Consider the following 7862-nt stretch of genomic DNA (forward strand, 5'->3'; position numbering starts at 1 on the left):
AAACTAAATGAACTAAGATACTGCTTTAAGTAGTGTCTCCTAAAGGTCAAGCTTAATATATTAAGATTTACTTGATATAGTATATCCTAGGGTTCTAAGTAATGATGGAATAGTACAAGTTAGTAAAGGACTTCATAATGTTCAAAGTATAACTGGACTTACATGTCCTTCAGTAAGGCGTCATAAAGTCCATAATAATAATAATAAAGAACCTAGACAAGCTAAAAGAAGTCTCTCATAGGGTCCCACCTTATAATGAACTAAGATCATTCTTTAAGTAGCAACTCCAAAAGTTCAGGTTTAATGAACTTAGATTATGCATTTCCTAGAAGTTCCAATATGATGAACTAAGTTGTACCTAGTGTTGTATCTCTTAGGGTTCAAACAAGAAGGGACTAAGATAGACCTAGTAAAGTGTCTCCTAGTATTCCATGCTTTAAAAAGAGGGCTAGTCTCGAAGTTAAGGAACATGAGTATAATGACCTAAAGAAGTACCTAGTATGAGCAGTTGTATGGGATGTTACTCATGCCTTGCACTAGTATGACTAAGGGTTACCTTATGAGTGTTGTCTTACATGAGTGATGCTTGATGGATTATAGCTATAGATGTCTTCCAAGATAGGGTTGACTAGAGGTGATGGATTATAGCTATAGATGTCTTCCAAGATAGGGTTGACTAGAGGTGATAATTCTATCGTCTACATAAAGTAAGCCAATAGTGATACCAAAGGAGGGTGAATATGACTAGGATGACTTCAATGTTATGCTTAGTGTGGAGGGTATTATGGGACGACTTTTATGCATTGCAAAAGTGTGGTTTGAGGTTACTTAGGAGTGTGGTACCCTTATGGTAAAGAATGTTTAATACTTAACTATGCCTATAGACCATGATTAGGACGACCAAATAGTGATACTTGGCTTGAATGGTATTATGGGATGCTATTAATGCTTTGCAGTTGTATGCTTTTGAGGTTACTTGAGAATGGTTCTATTATGGTATTGATGACTAAGAGTCAATTGTACTTATATTGTTATAATTTTGGCTATGACTATAATGATTCTATTATTATCGCTTATGCTTATGTCTTATGTTTACTAACCATTTGAGATGCTCTTATGATGTTGTGCTAGCTTTCATACTTGGTACATATTTTACTAACGCAGATTGCCTACATTCTATTGAAATAGGGTTGAGGAGATTGAGTTGCTTTGGAGGCTAGGTTTCTATGAGGCTAGAAGACTTGAAGATTTGGTGAGTCCTCATAGCTTCGAGGTCGAACCTATATTTCCCCTATGTCTTTTCTTTATATTTTAGACTTTGTATGGGCTGCGTCCCAATACTTTTATTCATGAGTTTTAAATAGATGATTTGAGACAAAGTTTTAGTAAAGACTTCCGCTTGTTTATGAAAATGTTTTCTATTGTGTGGATCAAAAGAAAGTTTTAAATTTTCCCGTATTTTGAATTATATTTTGTTAAGCATGTGCTAAGGGTTTGTATGCGACCCCTTCGTGGTCAACTACGCCATGTTACGTCTAGGGGGTACCCCTGTGTCGTGACAACTTGATATGATGTTTCTTCCTCGGATTTCTACATTGCATGCGTGATGGGGTTTACATTTAGTTCCACCCCTCTTATAATGTTTTGATAACGTCCTATCTTGGAGTCGATAGCTGCTCCATGGTTATATGCATTAAGATGAAGTTCGATTGTAGGTTGGGTTATTAGTTCCTCTCCTACTCTTTTCGTACTAGCTTGAATCTCATTCGAGGACGAATGATCCAAAGGGGAGATATTATAACATCCTGGATCCTAAAGAGGGTAAGATAAGACTTTTGAGAAGCTAGAGGTGCCAACCCACAAGGGTCACCAATGGCTCGTGGATGGGACTACATACCGTAAGCGTGGTCCGTGGATGGCCTCCCCAAAACAGACCCTTAAGGCCAAAACCATGACTTGACCAGTGGATTGTTAGTTAGACCACGGTCTGTCGTTAGGGGTCTATAGTTGGATGGCCAAAAACCAAATCTCTGATCCAGATGATAGTCCACCAAGTCAGTCCACGGTCCTTTGACTGGGGTTCGTAAGAGGTAGGTCGACAGTTAAGTTCAGGGGTAGTTGGGTACTTTTATAATTATTTTATCTCTATACTACGTCATTTTACTCTTCACTAATACCCCTATATGAGTATTTTAATCCCTAAATTTCCCAATAGAAATAATTCTCTTAAAATCACCAATAGCAATCAAGTTCTTCCTCTCCAAAATATTTCTCTCTCTAGAACATGAAGAAGAAGAAAAGTGTCAAGCTAGGATCAAGGTCAAGTGTCCATTCCTCAAGAAATTGTGGGCTTTGATAAGTATGGTATTATAGTTTTCTTCCATGGACTTTTTCCATTCATGGATTTGCAAAATTCCTATATTTTCAAAGTTAGAACTCCCCAATTGAGTTTGGGTTTTATTCAATTGTCATTACTTCTCTTCATTATTGATTTAAATAATTAAATTATGATATCTTATGCATGAATTGATGAAGTACTATGATTTTATGATGATTTCCCCTATGAACCCATGTAACCCCTATGTTTTCAAGTTATGATCATATGATGTGGGATTTTGACTATAAAGGAAGAGTTTTATGAAATTAAGCATGTATTGCTAGATTTACATGAATTTATGATGAAATACATATCTAACCCATGTTTTCTAAGTGTTGATGATTGAAATTGGGTTTTGAACTTTGAAAGGTAAAGTATGGATTTATCCATTTTCTTATGAAATGTATGCAAATGTTTTAAACATGCTTTGAGAGTAAAGTATCAATGATGATGATCATGATGTGTTATTGAAAAGATTTTCTCATATACACATAAAAGCAATAAGTGAAAGGTTTTGTCACATAATAAGAATTCTAAAGTTGAAAGGTTTTCTCACCTAATTGAATCAAAGATTAATATCTATCCTAATGAACCTAGCTTGGATTGGTTATTGAAAGATATCTTTCCATGGATGATTACTTAGCTTGGATTGGCAATATGACATGCCTTTCCTTGGATAATAAAGAACAAGAAGAAATGACTATTCTGTGGGATTTATGCTTAGCAACAGGAGGATATTGAAATGCAAGCTCTCCCGTTAGTAGAGACCGAATTTCTAGAAGCAATCTCCTTATCCCATACCTATATTCCCTATAGGATGATTGTCTAGATAGACATTAGTTAGTGTATCCACATTACACATATTATTGAAATCAGCTTTATGGTCCTTACAATGTCAAGTAGGACAACCCTTTTTAGGTGTTGGAGACACCAAGGATCATGTTATAGCTCACATGATCTCTATGTCGGTTAAGGCTAATCCCCCACATTAATAATGAACTAAGGTTACTTTAAGAAGTATCGCATATGTGTTCAAAGGCTTTAAATGATATTAGATTGCATTGACCGTGGTTTTATGACTTATGTTTTCTAACCCTTTTATATCATGTTTTAGCTTGGTCAACTGCATGTCATGAAATGAAATGTCCTTTTTTAGCATGATTTAAATGATTTATGCATTGATATCATACTTGGTACATTTTTTTGTACTAACACATACTCTTACCTACATTTCCCCAAATGTAGTATTCGACAGTCAGGTTTCCCAGTTTTGTTGCGAGCTGTTGATTTTGAGATTCTCGAGCTTTGGTGGTCCTCACGCTTTGAGGATAGATTTTCATTGTCTCTAGTTTCCTTATAGTACTTTAGATTTTGACATGATGTATGGGCCAGACCCAATTTCATTCTATTGTACTAGATGGCTATATTGAGACAATTGTTTTACTCTTATAGTTCTCTTTTATAATATAAAAGCTAAGTGGCTTGTATGGGGCCTTTCGGGGTACTATAAGCCATATTACATCTAGGGGCACTGAACGCCTCATTTAGGGCTTTGTTTTCATGGTTTAAGTGTCGTCAATGTCTAATTTATGCTCTAAAGTAATGTTGAAGTATTGATTTGTAGATAAGAAAACAAAAGAGAAATGAAATAACAACAAAGTTGAAGATCGCCGACTACACTCAGCGATCCACCGAGTGGCCTCTTCATCCACCGAAACTTACAGTATTCCACTCTTGAGATGACAGAAATTGGGCGAAGGATAGACCATAATTGTTATGTGCCGATTGGACCCGTGAAGAGGAGTTAGTCCACTGATTAATAAAGAACGATCATTGAAGGGTCAAGCAAAACAACGATCCAAAGGATTAAATGGTGTATCACGAAATCCATCAGCGACCCTTTCTTGAATAAACTAAATTAGACATACTTTTCCCCCTTCTTGACATTTATGTCACCCTTTTTACTTATCTAATTGAATTCAATAATTACTATTTCTACAACCGATTATATCATATTTATAACTTCATAACTAAATTCGAACTTGTACCGCTCCATGTCGGTTCGACCCCAACTCATTTGTTAGGCTTTATACTAGATTACGATCGTCTACACCTAGTATTTGATCAGTGTAGTTGAGCGTTATCAAAAAGTGGTGCCACTATCGGGGAGTTATGTTGTTTTAGAATTCTATTATTGAAGTTTAGATTGTCATCTTCTTGTGTTGTAGTTTAATCAACTTACTTTGTTTTGTGTATGTGTTGGTTGTGTTTGAACAGAAGAGCAGATAAGCGTGAATGGCAGTAATGGTAGCCAAATTCGCCACCAAGATGATATCGTAAATCTGAATAATGTTAATGGCCCGATCCAATTGGGTGGTGTTGGTGCTATACGTCTACCTTCCGTTGAGGGGAATGTTGTCTTCCATGTCACTATCACAATGCTACATCTCTTGCAAATGAAAGGATTATATGGAGGGCTAGCTCATGAGGATCCTATGAGCATATTAAGAATTTTATCGACGTATGTCGTCCGTTCTCATTCAGGAATATCTTCCAAGAATCAGTCTGTCTCTGGTTGTTCCCATTTTCTTTGATGGGGGAAGAAAACAAGTGGTTAGCAGGTCTACCGAGGGACTCCATTTAGTCATGGGAAGAGCTTACCAAAGCATTTTACATAAGATTCTTTCCACCCTCAAAATTAGTTAAATTGCATGACAACATCTAGTTCTTCAAGCGAGTAGAAAGAAAATTGATTCATGAAACTTGGTTGAGAGTGCAAAAGTTACTATGACAATGTCCTACTCATGGGATTCCGGGTACTGTGAAACTTCAATATTTTTACCGGAGTTTAGACTCATCGAACAAAGGAATAGCCGACCATCTGGCCTAAAGAGGGATAATGTTACAACCATTTGAGGTAGCCTCGTCCCTTCTTGATGAAATGACAAAGATCAATCGGGTGTGGTACACTCTAGTGGACAAAGTGTCTCCCTTAAATTTTAGGATGACAAAATAGCAGCTTGACTAGGAGAAATAGAGGGATGAGAATATCAGCAAAATGATGTCTCAAATGGAGTAATTACAAAAACAAGTGCTAGAAAGCATGAGTGAACCCAAAGAAGTAAAAAGAGTTTTTAGACTTGAGTACGGTTCTCACTCGAGCTATTTAAAGTCAGGTGGGAATCAAGGTTGGAACTTGCATAAGGAAGAAGAACAGAGAAAATACAATCAAGATTTGGCTGAAGAAAATGACCCTTGGAAGAGAGAAGATGGCCATAAAAAATACCACACGCAATCAAGTGATAGCCCAAGATCTAAGGGTAGTTCGGGTAACCTACGAGTAGATAACTGCTGTCGTGTATCGTAGACAAGGTTGAAGAATCTGATGAGATGCTTAAGATGATGAAAGTTTATTTCTCATCATTGGATAATAGGGTAAATACTCACACAGAAGCAATCAAACACTTGAGGGTCAAATGAGGCAACTTTCAGCACAATTAGAACCAAAGGTATTTGAAAGGGGTGAAGGGGTGAAGCCGAGAGTGTGTAACAAATTCAAGGGTTGATAATTACAAAGATTTGGCAGTTGTGTGACTTGAAGGGGGAAGATAACAATCGGTAATGTGAAGGTTAATGATGAGACGAACACTTCTAAAGAAGGAAAAAATGTCATTGCGGAAGAGAGGCTCGTTTAAGCACCAGAAAGTGATATACTCAAAGAGGGGGGAGAGAGTCCTTAACAAATCCCCACCAAAGAGTTGCAAAAAGTCTAAATAAAAGGGTACAGAAACTCCAAAGACAGTGCAACCTCTTCCCAAAATAAATCCCCCATTATCTAACGTCTCAAAAAGAAAATGAGGATGAAAAGTTCAAGAAGTTCCTATCCGTGTTGACCACACTTTCCATAAACCTCCCTTTAGTTGAAGCGTTATTGGAAATGCCAGGATATGCAAAATTCATGAAGGAGCTTGTCACTAAGAAGACCAGCATGGACTTCAAAATAGTTGAAGTCTCTCACAATTGTAGTGCCATTATGATTAGCAATGTGTTCACAAAGAAAGAGGATCCGGGGGCATTCATTATCCTTTATACCATTGATATGCTTCAATTTGCCAAAGCTTTATATGATTTGGGGGTAAGTATAAATCTGATGCCATATGGTATTTCCAAACAACTTGGGCTGGGTGAACAAAAATCTATAGCAATGCGGCTTCTTATAGCAGACCGATTGGAGAGTATGCATGGATTATCGAAATCTAAACTCTTGGACCGATAAAGATCATTTTCTAATGTCATTTATGGATCAAATGCTTGATAGACTTGCAGGGCGTATATAGTACTATTTCTTGGATGGCTACTCCGGGTACAACCAAATCTCTATTGCACTAAAAGTCCAAGAAAATAGCACTTTCACATGTCCTTATGGGACTTTCGCCTTCAAGAGGATGTCGTTTGGGTTATGCAATGCTCCAGCGACATTCTAACGGTGTATGCTTTCTATTTTTGTTGATATGGTGGAAGACTCAATGAAAGTATTCATGGATGTTTTCTCAGTTGTAGGTGATTCATTTGAGACATCGTTGGGTCATCTTGGGCAAATCCTTCAAAGGTGTGTTGAAACCAATTTAGTCCTCAATTTGGAAAAATGTCATTTCGTGGTCAAGGAAGGCATAGTCTTAGGTCATAAGGTGTTGCAGAAAGGGTTGGAGGTCAATAAAGCAAAGATCGAAATTATTGAAAAGTTTCCACCACCTATTTGTATTAAGCCATTCGGTGTTTTTTGGGGAACACAGGGTTCTATCGAAGATTCATCAAAGATTCTTCAAAAATTGCACACCCACTGTGTAAGCTCTTGCAGAAAGAGGCGAAATTTCTTTTTGATGATACTTGCTCAAAAGCTTTTGAGTGTTTGAAAGAAAAGCTAATCTCAACCTCGGTGATCATTAGCCCCGATTGGTCTGAACCATTTGAGGTGATGTGTGATGAAAGTGGTATCGCTCTAGGAGTTGTGTTAGGGAAAAAGTGCAACAAACTCTTTCATCCAATTTATTATGCCAGCAAGTCACTAAATGGCGCATAACGTAACTACACCGTTACTGAATAAGAGCTATTAGTTGTAGTTTATGCATTTGAAAAGTTTAGAGCATACGTGTTAGGCACTAAAGTTGTAATTCATAATGATCATGCAGTGTTGTGGTACTTAATGACCAAGAAAGATGCTAAGTCGAGGCTGATTAGGTGGGTCTTGTTATTATGACAGTTTGATTTTGAACTAAAAAATCGAAAGGCGCTTGACAATTATGTGGCAGATCTTTTGTCGCGGTTAGAAACCAATATGACCAACTCCAAAGAAAGGGACATTGTAGATGAATTCCTAGATGAAACAGTAACAAGAGTAACCCAAAGCAACACCCATTGGCATGCTTATCTTGCTAATCATATGGTATGTGAAATTATGCCTGAGAATATGAACTCATACCAGCGA

Source organism: Solanum stenotomum, chromosome 10 (genome assembly GCF_019186545.1).
Source record: "Solanum stenotomum isolate F172 chromosome 10, ASM1918654v1, whole genome shotgun sequence".
NCBI classification, from domain to species: domain Eukaryota; kingdom Viridiplantae; phylum Streptophyta; class Magnoliopsida; order Solanales; family Solanaceae; genus Solanum; species Solanum stenotomum.